We start from the raw sequence: 22,270 nt of genomic DNA, 5'->3' as shown, positions 1-22,270 counted from the left end.
ATTCCATTTTAGTAGGAGGGCAACTAAAATTTGGTTAGGTCAATTAACCAACTCAAACTATTTTCAGACTTCAGTTTTTATATTTTATAATTCTTTGCAAGTGTTATATATTGTTCATCATCAAAGTGTGTACCATAAATGTTACAGCAAAGCAGTTGTAACAGTGGTGTGCGAGTTTTACTTATTTAGAGGTCTAGATTAGGCTCCAGATCTGTGTTCAGACCACAAGTTTAGTATTTATTTATTTTTCGTGGAAGTTTGGCAGTTTACTAAAATTTTGTTATTTGGGAAAAATAGCAAAGGTAACCATTTTCAACCCTGTGTCTACTTCAGATCTAGTCTATTATCTTCAATTAGTATTTAAGCTCATTCATTATGGTATGGCTGACTTCATGTTGCTTGATTATGATATTTATCCACACAAAATGATTCTTTTGCTGTAGATTAAAATCAATGAACCAACCAAAGAAACAAACAAAAAAGCACATAAATCATCCTGAAAGAGTCAGGATTGGTTTGCCTTTAGGCTATAGGATCCTCCTGTAACTAGTATCTTCCTTTTTTAATCACTCAAGTTGTTATGTGGGAAAGAGCAGCAAGTTTCAGAGGACATCTAGGGTCTAAGGGACTCTGTGGCCCCTTGATCCCACTTGACCAGTTGCTGTGTTCCACATCACTATTCTGCCATAATCACTGATTTTAATGCTCTCCAATTATACTCATTCATGGATTTTTTTCAGTGTAGAAGGCATTTTTCATAACCAAAGTAACATGTTTTTAAATAAATGACATGAGATTCACATGATGTCCTAAAGGAAAGAATAAACTTCTCTTTCATTTTATTTTTAGAGTTCCTTTGTCTGACCAAGTTTCTTTTTTCTCTATTTATTTTTTTTAATTTTATTTTATATTGGAGTATTATTGATTAACAATATTGTGTTAGTTTCAGGTATACAGAAATGTGATTCAGTTATACATATATATATATTCTTTTTTTTAATTCTTTTCCCATTTAGGTTATTACAATACCTTTTTCATGTCTCAAAGAGTTTGCAAGATTAATCATACCCATCAGTTCATGTTACCCAATAGGGAAATAAAACTATCTTAGATTAAAATAATGGTACATGCTTACTCTCAGAATAGAATATCCTTATTAATATTAACTATATGTAGGCAACTAGTTATATACATTATTCATTATAAATGTGTAATTAAAGAGCATCAAGGAACTGAATTTATTGAGTGAGAGGGTGAAAATGCCTGGTATGTGAATGTGATACCAAAGACCCAAGTGCAATTCACTGTGACCAGCAGCACCATGCATCTCACACCCAAAGACAGTCAAATATTATTATGTCTAAACAGAGAGAGTCTTTATCTTCATAGCCTTGAATGGGGAGAAAAGATCATTGGATTTTTTTTTTTTTCCATATCTAACACCAATACTTCCTAGCTCTGTATCTTTGTGTTGCTATTAAAAAAAAAAAATGAGTGCAGACTTGGTAGCTTAGTCAACAATCATTTATTTCTCACTGTTCTGAGAGCTGAGAAGTCCCAGATCAAGGGGCCAAAGATCCTGTGTCTGGTGACAGGTCACCTCCTGGCTTGTAGACAGCCAGCCTTCTTGCTGTGTTCACACATGACTGACAGAGAGAAAGACAGGGAGGGAGACCTCTCTCACACTTCTTCCTATAAGGACACTAATCTCTTTCCTGAGGGCTCCACCTTTATTACCTAATTACTTCCTAAAGGCCTCACCTCCAAAACCCATCCCACTGGGGATTAGGCTTCAAATATGAATTTATGGGTTGACACAAGCATACCGTTCACAACACCGCTACCTCAGACAAACCTCTTGCCCCCAGTGCCTCCATGTATAAGATGAGGATAAATCATATTTGCCCTACCCCAAAGCCTTGAAGTGAGAAGGAAATATGATAATGTATGTAGGAACCATGTGTAAACTGTTAAGTTCTCTATAAATGTAAGGTATTACTTCATGCCTTTTCAAATGGAAAATGTAGTTATCAACTTTTGACAGTGACTGCATTCTCATTTTCCAGGAAAGTCCAGAGAATTGATGACATTAAAATTCTTCATTCATCTAATCCTTGTTGTGCCTTGCTGATTTTTGCTTGAGGTGACTAAATTTCATTGATGCATTTTTATACAGCTTTTGTTGAATTTAACTTGGTCCAAAAGCTTTCAGCTTTATGGCTTTGAAGCTCCAATTCCCTGATCAATGTCTGAACTTGTGAAGCTTGAAATTTGGCATTTGGCATTGACTCGTGTAAATTTGAGTCAAAACTCAGTGTCCTTTAAACATCTCGGGGCAGATTTTCAGCATGGCCTCGTTTTTACTGATATGGTTATGTATTTGTAAGAACAAATTGCCACTTTTGTCCTCAAGAGAACACAGAGTGGTCATTGTACCTGCCATGAGGTAATTGAAGGTGCAAAAAACACTTCGACAAAAGGTCTTTGTAACACTCCCTTCCCCCAATACCCCTCCTTTCCCTTCCTCTGCACGTACAGACAGAGGATGAGAAATAATGTTATTAGCAGGCTCTGAATAGAGGTCAGCATTCTTTTCCAAGAAAAATAAACTGCATCTAATTTGTGCTTCTTTTCTTATAAAAAGACATACATGAGATACTCTGAGTAATTTAAAACAAAAAGTTGATGGGAATGGTGATGTCTTTGACAGTTATTTTGCTGGAATTTTACATACCTTTTGAGTGAGTGAGTCAGTGAAAGTCGCTCAGTTGTGTTTGACTCTTCAATCCCATGGACTTTTCAATCCCACCAGACTCCTCTGTCCATAGGATTCTCCAGGCAAGAAGACTGGAGTGGATTGCCATTTCCTTCTCCAGGGAATCTTCCCTACCCAGGGACTGAACCCAGGTCTCCTGCACTGCAGGCAGACTCTTTACCATCTGAGCCACCAGGGAAATCCTTTAGGTTAATCTAATAAGGAGTTTCGACTATTGAAAAATAGCTTTTGAGATTAATGATGGAACTTAGACTGCAACTCAAGTTTTAGTTGCCTGAAACTGTGTCCTCTGAGATAACTCAAGACCAAGAAAATAGCCTGTGGTTTGAATGTGTCTTTCTTTGCACCAGTGTTCTCTGGGTCCTTTTTGGACTTTGGAGCTAGAAAAAATGAGAGCGCTAGAAAAAATTAATCCAGGGACTTCCCTAGTGGTTCAGTGGTTAACACTCTGCTCTTCTAATGCAGAGGCACAGGTTCAATCCCCGGTTGGAGAACTAAGATCCTACATGCCATGCAATCCAAAGAAAAGGAAAAGCAGCAGCAGCAGCAGCCAAATCCAACCCACAGCTCACCTAGACATTATATATGTTGTAACTGGCTTATCCAGGCCAGGGGGAAGCTTCCTAGCATTTTTGTGGGACATCACTTGTGGCCAGTCTAAGCATTGCCTGGAAATGATTTGCAGAGCTTGAGTTGACAGTTCTCCTTATATGACTTCCAAGTTCGTGCCTAGCCAGTGTCAGTAGCAGTTACTTTTTCTCCCCCTCAGAAACAACAGACTGTTACTTAAATGAGCAGTTTCCCTTCTGTAGGTGGCTAATACAATTTAATGCAGGCTGATCTGCACATTTCCCCTTAAATGACTAAATGACAAAAGACCATCTGGAATCCCCCTCGACTCCTGCACTGTTAGAGCAAAAAAGCATTTAAGTGCGGTACCGACGTAACTGGCAGGGTCCCTGCGGGCTGTTTGAGACCTAATATAAAACCAAATACTCTTCATAGGCCGCCAATCTAAAGGATAAGAGACGGGAATTCCCACAATTAAGTTTTATTCATGAAGTTGATGAAAAATGAGCTCTTAGAAGGTGACTAAAAATGTATTCAAGATGATGAAAGGGAAAGAAAAATAAAGGTGATAAAAGTCTTTGAAAGCATGTTTTCAAAGGAATGCTGTCACATATTAAATATACAATTTGAACTCTTTCATGTCCTGGTGATAAATGCATGTCAGAGCCAAGACGACTGTTCTGTTTCATTTTATCCCTTCCCTTACACAGTAATATCCATAGTGATGACCAGTCCTGGAGAGTGTCATTCTGTTATGTGACGGAATCATTGCCTATTCGGTAGCCAAAATGGAAGAGAATTACCGCTCATTCCGTATAGTCAAACCATAGAAAAAACAACAAGATACCCAAATGAAACAAGCTCTGGTCTTTTCAAAAGCAAAGGAGTGCAAGAAAAGCATTGAATTTGAGGGGCAGACACTATCCTGGAAGGTTATTGCTAGAATTCAGATACTAAAGACAGTAATAGAATCAAACCTTTACAAAGATTAAGAGTAGCAAATTGGATTTGAATTACTACCATTTCAAGTCTTAAATTCATGCAAATTTTAGAAAAGAAAAGAGAGCATAACCCTGTTTTAGTTTACATTCTTCACAGGAGATAATACCATGAATAAAAATAGTTCTCTCACACACCCTCTTGCAAGCTGATACATTCCATGGATATTGCGTAGTACGTTCCATTGTTCCTTGTGACTCTGAATTAGGCAAAGCTTTTAATTGATAGTTTTCTCTTAGCAAGAAAATAATTCTCACAGTTTTATATTTCCTAAATGAAATTTTAAAAACAACACTGTGTTCCAGTGAAAAAATTCCAAAATAAAGAGAAAAATACAATCCTGAGTTGGAGTTTCTTTCAGTGCTTAATCAGGTTGGGCCCCTTGAAGGTTTTTTGGACAGGAAAACAATGCCCTAATAAATATTGGCCCAGCCAACTTCATTCAAATCATCCTGGGAATATTGTTAGATCTGTGGGCAGAAAAGAAGCCCGAGTTTGATTAGTCCAGGTGATTTGAGGAAGGGAGGGAGGTGAGCATTATTGCTCCGAGTGCAGAATGAAAGTCAAATTTAAGGATTTGGCCAGGACCCAATAAGATACTATCAATGAGAAGAAACTGACATATATGCTAATACTCCTTCAGAAAATAAAGAGAGAGAATAGAGTTGGCCCTCTGCCTCAGTCCTGCCCCTCTCCCATGGCAAGTTTTTGAGCTCTTCTCTGCTAACCTCCTCTTCCTTTTTCTGGCTCAACCACTTTATAACTCTTAGTACAATCCCTACCACATTCTTTCTGTACTTTACCTGTTGCTTTCTTGCAGTTGTTTAATAGTATGTCAAGGGCTTTTTTCCATTGCAGGGAACAGAGCCATGGCAGAGTGTTAAGGAAACCTGGGGCAAAAAATAACACTGGTTGCCCAGCCATACCTCATGAAAACTGCAGTGTCCCAGTTACAACAGAGGCTCTGGTGGGCTGACAGCCGCACTGGGATACCACACTGACCACTCTGCTGGGAGTCTTTCTTCCACTTGTGCTTACTAACTTGTCCACTCTCATGATTTGCTCTTGTGGTGACCTGACTTCTCCATTTGTGTTTTCTCTCTCGTTCTTCTTTGAACTCACTAACAATGGAGGTACTCTTTTCTCCTTTTACATCAAAAGATGTGAAAGTGTTAGTCACTCAGTTGTGTCTGACTCTTTGTGATTCCATGAACTGTAGCCTGCCAGGCTCCTCTCTCCATGGGATTCTCGAGGCAAGAATAGTGGAGTGGATTGCCATGCCCTTCGTCAGGAATCGAACCGCGGTCTCCCTCATTGCAGGCAGATTCTTTGCTGTCTGAGCCATCAAGGGATCTGCTTATGTATGGCTTCTACCACCACATCGCCTTTGCTTAATATCTTTCTTAGCTTCTGCTGCTGCCTACCATGTGTATCCCTTTCTGCATATGTCTCATTAAATTCCCCCTAAAAAGGTTTGGTTGATTTGGTTCAGAGCAGAGATCCCTGCTGGAAAGAGCTCTCCTGATAGCTCATGGATATTTTTCTTTGACACTTAATCTAATCTACTGTGATTTGGATCATATGATATCAAGCATTGAGGCCTATATATAAGGTGACTCTTTAGAAGAGCACTCTAAGTTATCTCAGTAGAGGGCAGTGCAACCTAGAAGCATCATGCCCAGAGAATATCAAGCAATCACATCAAGGTACTAGATGTTTACTCGTGTATCATTGAACCTAAGATGATAATAAGAGTCAGATATAAATGACCTTATGTACCATTAAGAAGGCAAGAAATGCTGCTAATTAAACCACAGCACACCATTGGTTATTAGATGTTCCACATCTCAGAGAAGAGGGCAGCAGAGGATGAGATAGTTTGATAGTGTCTTTGACTCAATGGACATGAATTTGCGCAAACTCCGGGAGATAGTGAAGGAGAGGGGAGCCTGGCATGCTGCAGTCCACGGGGTCACCAAGGGTCGGATATGACTTAGCAACTGAACAACATCTCAGAGATGTTATGGGAAAAAAATGTACATTTTAGAAATGGTGAAGCATGGTATCTGTCTTATATCTGAGATTGTCATGGGATCAAAGTGGGTCAAGGAGCCCCCAGAGAATCCCTGAGGATTGACCCATAGAGTGAGGTACATGCTAAAGGCTAGGGGTAAGGTCACAAATCTGGGAGATCAGAAGGTAGTGTCTGGAGAATACCTAGCTGGTATCTGTTTGCAAGTAAGGAGGAAGCCAGTCACTGGTCCAGAGTGTTGTTTGGGTCAGCGAATCTGACAAATATATAAGAAGGTGGATCCAAGGGAAGAAAGGAGCATGTTCTCATATTGGTTTAAATTACATGGAGAGATCAAGGAGTTCTCTTTCTGTTTCAGTTCAGTTCAGTTCATTGTAGTTATCCAAGTCATTTAAGCTTTTCTCGTGTAGCTCTTCTGTGTATTCCTGAGACCTCTTCTGAATCTCTTCGGCTTCTGTTCAGTTCAGTTCAGTTCAGTCGCCCAGTTGTGTCCGACTCTTTGTGACCCCATGAACCGTAGCACGCCAATCCTCCCTGTCCATCACCAAAATCCGGAGTCTACCCAAACCCACGTCCATTGAGTCGGTGATGCCATGCAGCCATCTCATCCTCTGTCGTCCCCTTTTTCTCCTGCCCTCAATCTTTCCCAGCATCAGGGTCTTTTCAAATAAGTCAGCTCTTTGCATCAGGTGGCCAAAGTATTAGAGTTTCAGCTTCAACGTTAGTCCTTCCAGTGAATATTCAGGACTGATTCCCTTTAGGATGGACTGGTTAAATCTCCTTGCAGTCCAAGGGACTCTCAAGAGTCTTCTCCAACACCACAGTTCAAAAGCATCAATTCTTCTGTGCTCAGCTTTATAGTCCAAATCTTTTTCTTTATAGTCCAACTCTCACATCCATACATGACTACTGGAAAAACCATAGCTTTGACTAGATGGACATCTGTTGGCAAAGTAATGCCTCTGCTTTTTAATATGCTGTCTAGGTTGGTTATAAGTTTTCTTCCAAGGAGCAAGTATCTTTTAATTTCATGGCTGCAATCACCATGTGCAGTGATTTTGGAGCCCCCCAAAATAAAGTCTGTCACTGTTTCCCCATCTACTTGCCATGAAGTAATGGGACCAGATGCCATGATCTTAGTTTTCTGAATGTTGAGCTGTAAGCCAACTTTTTCACTCTCCTCTTTCACTTTCATCAAGAGGCTCTTTAGTTCCTCTTCACTTTCTGCCATAAGGGTGGTGTCATCTGCATATCTGAGGTTATTGATATTTCTCCCGGCAATCTTGATTCCAGCTTGTTGCTTCATCCAGCCCAGTGTTTCTCATGATGTACTCTGCATATTAGTTAAATAAGCAGAGGGACAATATACAGCCTTGATGTACTCCTTTCCTGATTTGGAACAAGTCTGTTGTTCCATGTCCAGTTCTAACTGTTGCTTCCTGACCTGCATACAGATTTCTCAAGAGAGAGGTCAGGTGGTCTGGTTAATCCCATCTCTTGAAGAATTTTCCACAGTTTGTTGTGATTCACACAGTCAAAGGCTTTGGCACAGTGAATAAAGCAGATGTTTTTCTGGAACTCTCTTGCTTTTTCGATGATCCAACAGATGTTGGCAGTTTGATCTCTGGTTCTTCTGCCTAGAAGTTCACGGTTCACGTACTGTTGAAGCCTGGCTTGGAGAATTTGAACATTAGTTTACTAGTGTGTGAGATGAGTGCAATTGTGCAGTAGTTTGAGCATTCCTTGGCATTACCTTTCTTTGGGATTGGAATGAAAACTAACCTTTTCCAGTCCTGTGGCCACTGCTGAGTTTTTCAAATTTGCTGGCCTATTGAGTGCAGCACTTTCACAGCATCATCTTTTAGGATTTGAAATAGCTCAACTGGAATTCCATCACCTCCACTAGCTTTGTTCATAGTGATGCTTCCTAAGGCCCACTTGACTTCGCATTCTAGGATGTCTGGCTCTTGGTAAGTGATCACACCATTGTGATTATCTGGGTTGTGAAGATCTTTTTTGTGTAACTCTTCTGTGTATTCTGGCCACCTCTTCTTAATATATAGCTTATTTTATACCTAATAGTTTGTACCTCTTACTCCCCTGCCCCTAAATTGCCCTTCTTCCCTTCCCTCTCCCAGCTGGTAACCACTAGTTTTTTTCTCTATATTTGTTATCTTTCCTGGATTGTTGTATTTTTTTTCGATTCCACATGTAAGTGATATCATGCACCATTTGTTTTTTTTTTTTTTTCTGTCTGACTTATTTCACTTAGCATAATACACTCCACATGACTTTAAATGACCTGCATTGTTCCTTTGGTGATGGAGGTGAGTGAGTTTTTGTAGCTGCCCTCTATGGATCCTGGGACATGGGGTCCTCAGTTGTCTCCCTGCATTCCTGCACATGTGCTGGGTCTTCTAGTATCCACTCTTGTATTCCTTCCTTTCCTTTGGTTTTTATTCCAATCTTCTATTTTCAACTCCCTGATAAAGAAAAAAAAACAAAAACAAAAACAAAAACTAATGCACAGGAAATGGAGCAGGTTGCTGTTGTCCGAAGCTAATTTAGCACATACTTTCCCACTGAGCCCCCTTCTCAAATCCAACATCAGGAATAAAAGTCTCATTAGTCCTTTTGGCAGTACTTAAGCAACTGCTTCCCCATGGCTTCATGCCTGATAATTTGTGTTCTCCTTCTGTAGAGCAAGATACATTGACAGGCCACGGTACAAAGACGAATACTCTTCTTTGGGGTTGCAAATTTTTGAATAAACTGAGAACAGTAGCTGAAAACCCAATTACCTGGAAGTTTAGAAGGAAAAGACATTGAATGACCTCATCCAGCTTCTTTTCAAAAGCACCATATATTTTTCATGTTTTAGAGTTTTGAGAGATAATTAGCAGACAGTAGTTACAAGAAAAAGCAGAACTTTTATGAGATGTGTAAGCTGTATGACTGGCATTAACTCATACCTAACAGTTGATATCAACGTATACTGATATTATTCTTAAAAGGAAAGTTTATGTTAAGGAGTGTCTTATAGGTACAGACATATCAAAGTGAAAAAGATAACTTGTTTTTCTTCTTAATATGTAGGAAAATGTTGCTATGTACTACAAGATAACTTATTTCCGTATATCAAAATTTATATTTAAAGCTGACCTATACCTATTTATGGACTTCCCTGGTGGCTCAGAAGGTAAAGCATCTGTCTACAATGCGGGAGACCCGGGTTCGATCCCTGGGTCAGGAAGATCCGCTGGAGAAGGAAATGGCAATCCACTCCAGTACTACTGCCTGGAAAATCCCATGGACAGAGGAGCCTGGTAGGCTATAGTCCATGGGGCCGCAAAGAGTCGGACATGACTGAGCGATGTTCCTGTATACCTATTTATATATGGTTGTGATAGAAAGGGGTTTCTTTTAGTGTGGTATAAATATTTTTTGACTTTTAATAAATGTGGGCCTTTAAAAGAATTATTTTAGTTCAACTTTTCGCCGCTTTTAAGATCTTTGAACACAGATCTTTTCTTCTTTTTCTTATTTTAAGCATAGCTGCCCAAATATGTCAGTCTTGTATTGAAATAAATGAATTCATGAAGTTGCTTTCTTCACAGTATGAGGGGCTAACAGCTAGAATAAAAATAATCAACCTAATATTTCTTGTTGCTGGAAAATAATTATGAGAATATTACACAGAGGAAGCCATGCTTAAAATAAAGGCTTCATATTGCATTTAAAACTCAAGTGGCACTTTCAAGTATTCTGTTTAATAGAATAATATATTGCTGAACCCTTGGAGAACTAATTATGTTGTTTCACATGAATTACAAATGAATCATTTAGCGACATTATAGTCTTACATGTGTCCTTTACAATTAATCATCATTAAATGTTATAAATGTAAAATTTAAGATGCAAAGAAAGCATACTTTTTATACAAAGTGGTCCAAACAGATACTAGCGTTTTAATTTGACATTTATGACTGCTCTACAGATTTTCTTTTCCTATTTTTACAAGATCTGTGTATGACTCTGAGAACTTCTTTTAATAGAGTCCCCTCACTAAAATCCATTATTGATGTAAGTGTAAGTTGTGACAGTAATTTTTATTATACCACTTTAGCTCCTGTCTGGAATCTCAGCAACAAAATTGTGTTATTAAAGCTTTTTCTTTTTTCTGTAACTGCCTTTTCAAATGTATTTCCAAAAGTCATGGCTTTTCAATTTAAGCCTTTTACTCTGAAAGTCACAATTTCACATAGGAATGTGAATTCTAGGAACACAAGGAGTATACACCAGTGCATAGTCCTAGCCATAAGCTTTAGTGAATTATGTAGGAGGTGAACATTGATTCCCTTATGAGTCAGTCCAGGCTCTTCCTGAAAATCGTGTTGTTCCCATTAGTGCTGCCATTTTATAGGAAAATGTTATATTCCCAAACCAGGATGTTATTGGTGATTAAGTAGGCAGAAGCTATAGACATTGAATAGTTTAAGTTAAATGTGATAAGCTTCTATAATATAAGCATTTATGGACATACAGTGCTATGAAATGAGGAAGCACAGAGTAGAAGGACCGTTTTATTAACTGCAACTAAGTACCCTACACTGTTCTAAATGCTGGGGACACTGAAAGGGATGAGACGGTTCCTTTCCTCAATAAATTATACACTGGGTAGAAACACTCCAGAGGGCATACAGTTGAAGGAATCCACAGTGAGCTGACACATTACAAATAGATTTACTCCCAGACTGGGGTATCCCGGCAAAGTCTACATGTATTTTAACAGCCTAATGGTCACACTGTCTGATTGCTGACAGAATTGTAGATGGGGAATTATAGAGCTGAAAGTACCCTTAGAGATCACCTAGTCCAAATCTCTCATTTCTCAGAGGAGGAAAACCATGCCCAGAGAGGGTGAAGTACTTTACTTCAGATCACACAGTGACTTCACGACATTGAGGACTAGAACTCGGCTCTCTTCTCAGTACAGTCTTTCCAGTGGAGATAAACCGCAAATCTTTTTCCTTTTCCTTTCTTTCCTTTTTATTGCAGTTTAGTTTATTTGAAATGTGTATAGCAAAGTGATTCAGTAGATAAATATATATGTATTATTTTTCAGGTCATTTTCCATTATAGATTATTATAAGATATTGAATGTAGTTTCATGTGCTATATGGTAGGACCCTGTCTCCATTTTATATATAGTGGTGTGTATCTGTTAATCTCAAACTCATAATTCCATGCACCCCTTGTCACTTTAGTAGCCAGAAATTTGTTTTCTATGTCTGTAAGTCTGTTTCTGTTTTGTAAATAAGTTTATTTGTATCATTTTATAAGATACTACATTTAAGTGATATCATATGATATTTGTCTTTCTCTGACAGTATTCACTTAGGTCCATCCATGTTGCTGGAAATAGCATTATTTCATTCTTTTATGGCTGAGAAATACACCACATTTTCCTCATCCATTTATCTGTTGATAGATATTTAGGTTGCTTCCATGTCTGGCTACTGTAAATAGTGCTGCTGTGAACATTGGAGTTCATGTGTTTTTTCAAATTAGTGTTTCTCTTTTCCAGATATATGCCCAGGAGTTGGATTGCTGGATCATATGATAGTTCTGTTTTTGGTTTTGTAGGGAACCTCCACACTGACAAGCCTTTTTCTTTAAGCTCTCTTCCTGTCATCCCCTTTACTTTAATGGTAAAGACAATGGTATAAGAAGTCTCTGGAGAAAGGAAGTTTCCCAAATGAGGAAAAGAAGCCCTGGGTAGAATGCTCATGAGGTCAAAAAAGAAATTGGAAGACAAGGTTAAAAGAATGGTTAAAAGGAAGGAAGGAGCAAATAAAGACCAGAGAGAAAATTCAGAGAAACCCAATGGCAAGAATTTAAAAAAAAAAAAATCACAAAGGAAAGAGGAGTGAAATAATCATTCATTAGCACTTATTTTTATGGAAAAACAGGCTAAAATCTCATGGGTCTAATTTTATGCATTCAAGTTACTTCAACATTTTTCTGTTTCAAAATAAATAGAGTCAGCTATGTTAGGTACCGACGTATTAAACTGCAGAACTCTGTTCCCCAGCACATTTGTCCAGCTGCTGAGTAGTGATGACTGATGTACATAACGATGACTCTGAGGCACTTCAATGCCCCAAAGTACTTTTTGAACCATCAAAAACAAAATATTTCTATTATGTTCAGCCTGCTTTCATTACTAACTATTTTGTACTCAAATTCTTATAAAATGGGGGATATGTTTATGATAATATCTCTGGCAGTTATCTATGAAATTGTCTGAGGTTCACCACAGTACTTCATAATGCAGCTAAGCCAGAAAAGAGATTTTTATTGGAGTGTGAGCAATCCTGTGTTGTCCTTTCCAGATGTTTCCTTTCCTAGTTTTGTTTTTTTTTTTCATTTCTTAAATTTTCTTGCTCCGTATCTGATGAAATGTAGAGTACATAGCCTGTCGCAGTGTCAGCCTGCCCTGCCCGATTGTTGCCGTCTCATTCCAGTGATGTTTTGAAAGTATATGCTGTGTAAATAGATTATTTTACATTCTGCTACCTTACAAGTCTTTTGGTGTGATAGTCAAGGGAAACTATATTGTTTTCATTGGCTTTCAAATGGCCTTTTCATGTAAGTCAGCTGCCAGGCAAGTGTCTTGGATCCGTTTTCTAGCATCCATGTGAATATCCATGATAAATAAGTCGTTGCTCACTGAAGCTGCCTTTGTGAAGCAGGTTCTGCGCTTCCTGTTTTTTTCATGTGCACAATGACACCAGTCAACCTAATTGACTATTACTTGGTCACTTTCTGTGTCGGATGTGATGCCAGGTAAAATAGAGAGGAGAAATCCAAATTCATTGTATTTCTGTTGAAACCCAGAAAGATTTGATAATAGAAAAAGTACTAATTTGAAGTTTTTCAAGGATTAGTGTTCCCAAAGGATGAGTGTGTGACTGCCACTGTCTTTCTTACAACCTAAACTAAATTGTTACGTGGGTCTCCAGGAGCGCATGGCTAATAGATGCACTGACATTGTAAGGCGAGTGCAGAGAGAAAGAGAGCGAGCCGGGCAGTCAGGCAAGTAAAAGGAAATGTATTAGAGGGAAAAGAGAGGGTGACTGGCCCTTAAGGAGAACCAGCGTCCTCCCTTTCTGACGGAGTCCTTCTTATACCCCACCAATGAAAAATTCTCTGAAGCGATGGTCACGTAGCCGGAGGTCTGGAATCTGGTGGTTTCACAGCTTTGAGAAGATAGGTCCCAGTGAAATAACAGGATGCCATTTGGGCAATTTGGTTAGTCTCAAGGATCACTGTGGTTCTGTCTTTGTTTGTGAGGTCGACATAACATGCCATCTTATCAGTGAGACCCCATGTGGAGCCTATCACACAGAGTATAAAATGTATCCGGTGGCTGTAATGAGGATAGGTCAGGATTGTGGTTCACTTGATCAAATGCCAGGAAACTCTTTTCATACAGTGTCTTTTCCTAATTGGAAATCAAGAGGATCGAGTACAAAATGGTCAACATTATCAGTACAAACACCAGTGTACCCTTGTGTCTTTAAAAATCCTATATATGTTTGCGATTAAACAGGTTGTGATGCCTACACTGCAGAACAGGCCTCCTCTTCTGTGGCTGATGCTGCTTTTTTCTTTTCTGTGTCATGTTTGCTTTGAAATCATCATCATTTTGGGGTATGATACTAGTAATACTAGGCCATGTTGCTGACAGTGGTAACTTTCAACAGGGAGAAGTAACCAGGGAAAGGGCATCCATCATCATGTAATTTAGGGAAAAAATACTCAAGACTCAGAAGCAGCGTTAGCAATGACAGCTGAATGCAAGGAACCATTTGTGTAGGACTGCAAGCATCCTAGATAGTATAGATGAGCCCTGGATTGAGAGGAAAATAAGAATTGAATGACTTCCTTTGTGTAAACGAGCATCCTGGAGTGTGCGATAATGGAGCCAATAGCCTTACCGCCTTCTGAATCATGTGGATGCCACGTTAAGAATGAACATATGCAGTGCTTAACAAAGAAAGGTCAATTCTGCCATAGTGATCACTGAAGCATAATGCAGCAAATGAGGTAGGGCTTTTTTTTGTTTTGTTTTTAATGCATCAATCCTAGAACATTATCTTTTCAGGATGTTGTGGGCTTTAAAAAATCTTGGGCATCTGTTATACCCTAAGTGAACAGCAGTTTAAAGCCAACTCCACACATGTACTAACAAATTGAAAACATCAAATAATTTGTATATAAATAATGATGTGCAGTTTCACTAACAAGGTCTCTGGTCTGTCAGTGTCCTTCTTATTTTTCAGACTCTAAATGGGTTGTTGAGTTGTGGCTCTGTGTATTTGCTAATTGTCTCTCTTTTTTGTAGAATGTACGGCTTTGATTATAGTTAACAGACAGCCTGGCAAGATTTGTCTTGGCTATGATGCTTTGTTCCTCTCATAGCAGTGGCATAGACCACTGAATTCATAGTCATCCAAAGAAAAGATTTCAGCATTATGTTTCTAGATACCCAACGGTTTGTTTTTTTTTTTTTTTTTGTATATGGTGAACTAGGAGAAAATACAGTTGTGACCTCAGCATGTGCCGTAATTCTTGGTTTATACATTCTCAAAGGTACAGAAATAACTACACATATTCATTCATGAGTTACAAAATTGCTTCCCTAATTCAAGTCATCAGAACTGAACTTATTTGAACTCTTTTTCATTAGAAGTCCTGTCCAAAAACAGCTCAAATGTCATATGCCTTGTTCATTCCAAGTTTTCTCTTCTGAATCTTCTCACTATATCATTAGTTCTATATATATGTCTATCCTCCTTTCCTTATCCATTAGCTCTTGGAGGAGATCAACCATGCCATCTTTGTTATTTCTCTGTTGCTTGTACAGTCTTCCATTGAGTACATTCACTCATTTTTAAACAAATTCTTACTGTGCTCTTCCTGATACTGGGCAGTGATCTAGATAGTTGAGTTCAGTTCAGTCACTCAGTCATGCCCAACTTTTTGCGAACTACAGTTAGTGGCACAAACCCAACATGCAGGACTAAAGTGAGTTAAGGCTGTTTTTTACACTTTTACATTTTATGACCCATTTTCAAAGGGCCGTAAAAACAAATAAGAAGCAGTAGAGACCATATGTGGCCAAGCAAAACTTAAATATTTACTTTCTGGACCTTTAAAAGGAAAAGGTAGCATGCTAGCCTTTATTCTACATGTTAGAGATACAGTAATGAAGAAAGCAGATCAAAAACCCCTACTTTCAAGGAGACTAAATTCTATTTATAGATCTAAATATTTTACCCAGAATAGGAACCTATCTTTGTTATCTTCACAATACTTATAAATAGTATACCCAGGTGGCACAGTGGTAAAGAATCCACCTGCCAATGCAGGAGATGCAGGTTCAATCCCTGGGTCGGGAAGATCCTTTGGAGGAAGAAACGGCAACCCACTCCAGTGTTCTTGCCTGGACGATCCCATGGACAGAGGAGCCTGGCAGGCTATAGTCCATAGGTTTGCAAAGGGTTGGACACGTCTGAGTGATGGAGCACACACACACAGTGAATATTTGTGAACTGAATGAATGAGGCATGCATGAAATCTGTCCTCCAATATCACATAATACATACAGGTATTCTATAAAATGTGATTAAAATATTTTTAAAAATCTTTATATTAATATTATGTTCCTAGAGTTGTTAGAAAAGTAAAAATTAAAAAAAAATTAAAAATAATTGAAGTAGTACTTACTTTTCAAAGATATATTATTCTGGTACTTAATAAAATGGTCTTCTATCTTAGTGTAACTTTTATGCCTGATGAGATGCTGATTATGGAACCTCCTTATAGGAGCTAATCATATCTGATTCTGAAAGCTTTCTAAAATGGTGGCTGTTTCACAAGAGATCATTTTATATATATGACAGTTAAAACAAAGAGTTTGTCTTCCAGGGAGTCTTCATCCTTCCAAGTAAGCAGTGTTGGAGAATGGGAATTCAGATAAAAGCATTTTACTTCACATTACAAAAGACAACCTTTAGCTTGAGACTCAGAGATGACTAATATTATGGCAACTTTTTATAAGGTCAGACCATAAGTGAAACTCACTCAGTTATGTCCAGCTCTTCGCGACTCCATGAACTGTAGCCCCCTAGGTTCCTCTGTCCATGGGATTCTCCAGGCAAGAATGCTGGAGTTGGGTTGCCATTACCTTCTCCAGGGGATCTTCCTGACCCAGGGATTGAAGCCGGGTCACCTGCACTGCAGCTAGACTCTTTACCATCTGAGCCACCAAGGAAGTCAGGACATAGATGCCACTACTTCTCCAAAAGAGTATATGTGCGTGTGTGCTAATTTGCTTTAGTCATGTCCGACTCACTGCGCCCTTTGGACTGTAGCCTGCCAGGTTCCTCTTTCCATTGGATTCTCCAGGCAAGAATACTGGAGTGGGTTGCCATTTCCTACTCCAGGGGATCTTTGTGACCCAGGGATTGAACCTGCATCTTCTGTGTCTTCTGCTCCTGCATTTCCAGACGGATTCTGGTAAAGAGGATCATATATTGTAATTGTGTTTTCCAACCCCTAAATGGCAAAGTGTCCCACTTACTATCACCTCTCCATCCCAGAACTCCAATCTAGCCAGTTATCTGCTGTTAACACCTTCCTATCCCTATCCCAAATGGTCACGGCCACCAAGTGATCTCCTATACCCTCCTTTATCTTTTAACATTCAAAATTAGAAGTGAATGATGTACTGATGTACAAAGAAAAGTCACATAGCTTTGTCTTTAAATCTTTATTCCCATTGTCCTTTTCATCTGTTCAGTCCTTATTCCCAGTATCCTGCACACTTCCCCTTAGAGACAGCATTACTGTGAATCTAGATGCTTTGCTTTTTTAAGGAACTGCTCATTCCTTATTCCTTGCACAGATTTAGAACTGACAAAATGAGAGTTTAAAATGCAGTAATGGAGACCCTTAATTATAAATGAAGGAAATTGAAGCATACTACTGTATGTACTGACTTACTTTCAGTTTCTTGACCTTTATCAAGACTAATGAGATTACATATCTAGCATAGAGAATGGATAAAATTAATAGACCTTCCTAATTAGCATTGTTAGGAATTCTGTAAAGCAGAGATGTGCCATCAAGCCTGCATGTATGTGCTGTCTCTAACTGTACCTACTACCAGCCCACCCCCATCCTCACCTGTCTTCAGTTAATATATCTGAAGTCATTGTATTATGAATTAACAAACATAGAAAGCCATGCATTTGTTTTCCAAATGCAGATAGCTCCTACCCAGCAGAGTTTATAATTTATAGAGCTTATACTTCCCTTTAAAGGGCGTTAGAATACTGGGTAATGATAGAAAAGCAACGTTTATTAAATCTAGTTTGGGCACAGAACTTGTCTCTGGGCAAAGTAGTCTTTAAACATGATACCAGTTTAAATCTAACTGTTGCCCTTATGTAGCAAAACAGAGAAGGGACTTATTCTGGAAAGGTTTCAGATCATTGAACTTCCGAGTGATCATACTCACACATATAAAATAACCCATTAGGCCATGAAGATATTCAATCAGTAGTATTTATTGAGAAAATATTATGAGCTTAGTATTTGTGGGAAGTATAAAAGTAGAAAGCATAGTCCATTTCCTTGGGGAATCAGACTTACCAAAATCAATTATACAAAACAATAAACAGGTACTAAAATGTTGTTCCTATGTATTTTGGTATATACTAGATTTTCCAAAATAATCTCAATTCATTATCATATCATGTGTTCATATTGTTAGTGCAAAAAAAAAAAAGAGCGGAGGGAGCCTTTATGGAAATAAGACCTCAGGGAAGGACAAGATTGCTGCAGTTGGAAATATTCCAAGAAGGCCTCACAAAGGAGGCAGGGCAGTTGGTTAATCTTAGAAATACTGTATTATATTATCTCTTTTCAGATAATTTTCTTATTAAGTTTTGCTGTTTCTCTTTGAATTTTTTACGAGAGTTTTTTGTTAGTTTTTCTTTTCACTCATTCATAATAACATAGAATTGGAAGTAATTCCACATCTTTTGGATTAATTTCTATGTTGTTTTGACCCAGCTTCTACCATAGTCCCCATTCAAACACATTTCACTGTACTAGTTCACAGTAATATGAAATAAATTATTGCTGAGTATTTGAACTCAGTAAACTGAGGTTGAGCCCATTCATTGTGGTCCACAGCAAGTCTAATTCTGTTCTCATTTTATAAACATCTCTTCCACAGTTTGAACGAAAAAAAAAAAAATTACTTAAAAGACCTGAACAGTCTTCTATCTTGATTCTTGTTTTTTTCTTATCAGTGAAATAAAAAGGAGCAATTCATACCATCTCACAATTCTCACAAACCAGGACAATGATATATAATTTATGTATCTTTCATCTGTAAGCTGAGATTCTTTGACAGCACAAAAAGGGAGGGAGATACAGGGTATCTTTCTAGATAAAATCATGATATTTTACCCTAGGTTTTAGAAAAATTATATGCTAGGATGTTTTTTAGAGGGGGGAGAACAATAGCATTTTTATAAATTTTTACTAAAATACATTGCTTATAAAAATGTGAGCAGCTGAAACTTTGGTCAGACACATTCTTAGTTTTTTAGAAAGCTATAGCTTTTATGTTTTTTAAGAAATCTATTTACAAGCATCATCTCCACATTTCTCTAGCCCTGTTTTTATTGAAGGAAACCCTACAGGCAAAAATGTAATTTTTCTAGGGTGGTACATATGGCATATGCCAGAACTAGCAAAATAATGTTATATAGAGCCAACTGCTGATACTCATCAGACCCCAGAATAGGAATCTGTTACAGGATAAGCAAGATGTTGTCCTTAGAAGGAGAACTCTGTGGAGATAGAACAGCTCAGGTGCAAAATCAGGTTGCTCTAAAAAATGAATGGCATTCACCTCTTGGGCCAGTTCCTGCCAGTGCTGGCCCTGGGAATGCAATGTTTTATGGCAAGTCTAATGAGCAGAAGTCTTGGGACCAGAAAGCTCTGAAGCTTTTCCTGAACTTTAAATGTATGTGAAGACCTGCTCACCGCCATGGAACCTGGCATGGCTTCTAAGTGCCCAGGAGGCAATTTTATTTTATTCTATTCTGCCTTACTTGGGGTTGACAGAACTGGCAGTATGAGATAAACCTATGTAAACAGTGAGTTCTTGATGTTGATACTTATTTATCCTGGGGATCTAAAGTCAGTAACTTCTTTATGTGTAGCTCTAAAGCTGGAGGAGATAATGGAATAGCATAGGCCCATGTTTAAAAAATCAGAATGGGAAAGAATTCCCAGAACAGCTTGACAATTCATTAATCCCTGCTGAAAAACAGGTTGTATTTTTTTTAATTCCTTCTAATTATTTTTAAGTCCTTATGTATAATGATATATAAAAATATTTATTTTTATTTCTAGTTTTTTCTTAGTAGTGTACACTTAATCTGGCTGGTTTCTCAAGCTGTGCATTTTACCATGAATTAGAAAACTCAGATGATAAAGAATCTGCCTATAATGCTGGAGATCTGGGTTCGATCCTTGGGTCAGGAACATCCCCTGGAGAAGAGAATGGCTACCCAGTCTTTTATTCTTGCCTGGAGAATCCCATGGACAGAGGAGCCTGGTGGGCTACAGTCCATGGGATCACAAAGAGTCAGACATGACTGGGCTACTAACAGTTTGCACTTTAACTTAGAATCATTAGAATCTGTGTATTAAGGCATCAGTAAGTGCAGCTTCAGCCCTTAAATGAACTAGGACACTTTCAAACGAGAAAATAGAGGACTTGCCAAGAAGCGTTTTTACTGTCATCCTCCAGGACCCGTCCTGCCCTGGCTGTTCTTAAACTCTCTTCTCTAACTGAGCATAACAGGTCTAGATCTTTTAGTGCCTCCACTTCTAGAGGCAGGAAGGCTAAAGCCTTGAGAATCCGTAAAGAAAGTTTGCCCAGCTCTCAGGATTCCCAATGTCAGATCAGTTTCTAAGCTTCCTGAATAGTCATACCTCAAAAGTAATTTTGGATGGAAAATGGCTTTCCAAATCTACATAAATAATTTCTGGATTATTTGCTATTTCAAATTAGCCATGCCACTGTTCCTCTCCATTAGCCTAGATAATTGAGAGTTGGCTATATATTACCTGATACCTATAAAAATAATTGAACATTCTGAATTGCAGTACATTTTAATGGCTGCAATTTCAGATGTACAAAGCCAGGCCAGGCTACTTTATTCTTGCCCATAGTGGTATACAGATGTGCCTCTATTGAAGCAAACTCAATAAATGAAGATATTATTTTATAGAAGTGATAGCTCAGAAGGCGATTATTTTTCCCCTTAAAGGATCTCTTACCTTAGAAAGAGATTTACCGTGGGGTTACTTTGGTTAGTCATTGATAGCATTTAAAAGTCTCTGTTTTAAAGAAAAAAATCAAATTTGTGAATAACTTGTCAAGACCAGCTTGACAAGCAGGATTTCTGAAAGCGCAATACGGCGAGAGAATGGGAAACAAGACACAAGTTTTCAGTGAAAAGCGAGGGTCAGGGGACCAACACCACTCCAAGGTGAATGTGCCGAAACTGAATCCAAGCCAGCTTTATTATACTTTCAGCCGTGAATGAAAGAATATGCGGGGAGTTAAGCTATAACTCATGTGGCCTTTAGGCCAAAGAACAAAATGATCATTAACCATTGAGTAACTAAGAAACAGTAATCAATAACAAATCAATAACTAATATTCTTATCTATAGATTTTCCTCCAGATACATAAAACATGTGACTCTGAGACGCCAGCTGAGAAACAGTCTGGGGTCGGTTTTCCGACCCCAGGATCATATCTTGTTTTCAGGACTATGAACTGTTCCCTCTGGGCTTGTTCCAAGAGTCTCATGCCTTATAGCATCCAGTTTATCAATAATTACAAATTTCTTTTGCAGCCCTTGCCAGGGCCTGCTGTTCCTCTATTCTTCCTGTCTCCTACAATAACTTGCCTGCAGGAATAGGTTAGAAGATAATTACTGTCACAAATTATTCACCAGCTATGTGTTTTGTCTTTTCTTTAAAAATGCTTAGATGTCTTTAAAATGGTTTTTAAAGGTTTAAAGTAATAGCTTCCATGTATAGCCCTCCATGAATCTAAGAAGATGAAGTACATTTGTGAGTATGATTGATAAGGGTTAGTCACTCAGTCGTGTTCAACTCTCTGTGACCCCATGGACTGTAACCCGCCAGGCTCCTCTGTCCGTGGAATTCTGCAGGCAAGAATACTGGAGTGGGTTCCCATTTCCTTCTACAGGGGATCTTTCCAACCCAGAGATTGAACCCGGGTCTCCTGCAATGTAGGCAGATGCTTTACCATCCGAGCCACCAGAGAAGCCCCCAGTTGATAAGGATGCTTGTAATTTTCAACAGAGGTTACTGTTTCAATGGTGGCCCAGGTATCTGTCAATCTTTGTCAAACAGCTTATTTGTTATTCATTTTTCTGCAGCCTCTTAAATTGTCTTTCTTCTTTCCCCACATTTGTCCTCACCCTTTCCCCAGTGTTCTATTCCAAAAGTGAATTCACCACCTCAGTCTGAATAACAAAATTGTTATTTAGTTTTTGCTTTAATCTTAGCTATCCTTAGACCTCCTTTTCTTCTCAGTCTGTTCCAATTGAAATAAAAAGGATTTTTGATGTATGTAGAAACTGTTTTTTTTTTTAAGGAAACTGTTAAAATTGTACAACTTCAAAGAGTTTCCAGATGTCGCATTTTCAAAAATGTTTTATCTTGTTTTTCTTTAAACTTTCCTGTTGGTCTGTGTAGTC

Source organism: Capra hircus (genome assembly GCF_001704415.2).
Source record: "Capra hircus breed San Clemente chromosome X unlocalized genomic scaffold, ASM170441v1, whole genome shotgun sequence".
Taxonomy (NCBI): Eukaryota; Metazoa; Chordata; class Mammalia; order Artiodactyla; family Bovidae; genus Capra; species Capra hircus.
The sequence above is the reverse complement of the archived record's forward strand: the minus strand, read 5'-3'. Positions refer to the sequence as shown.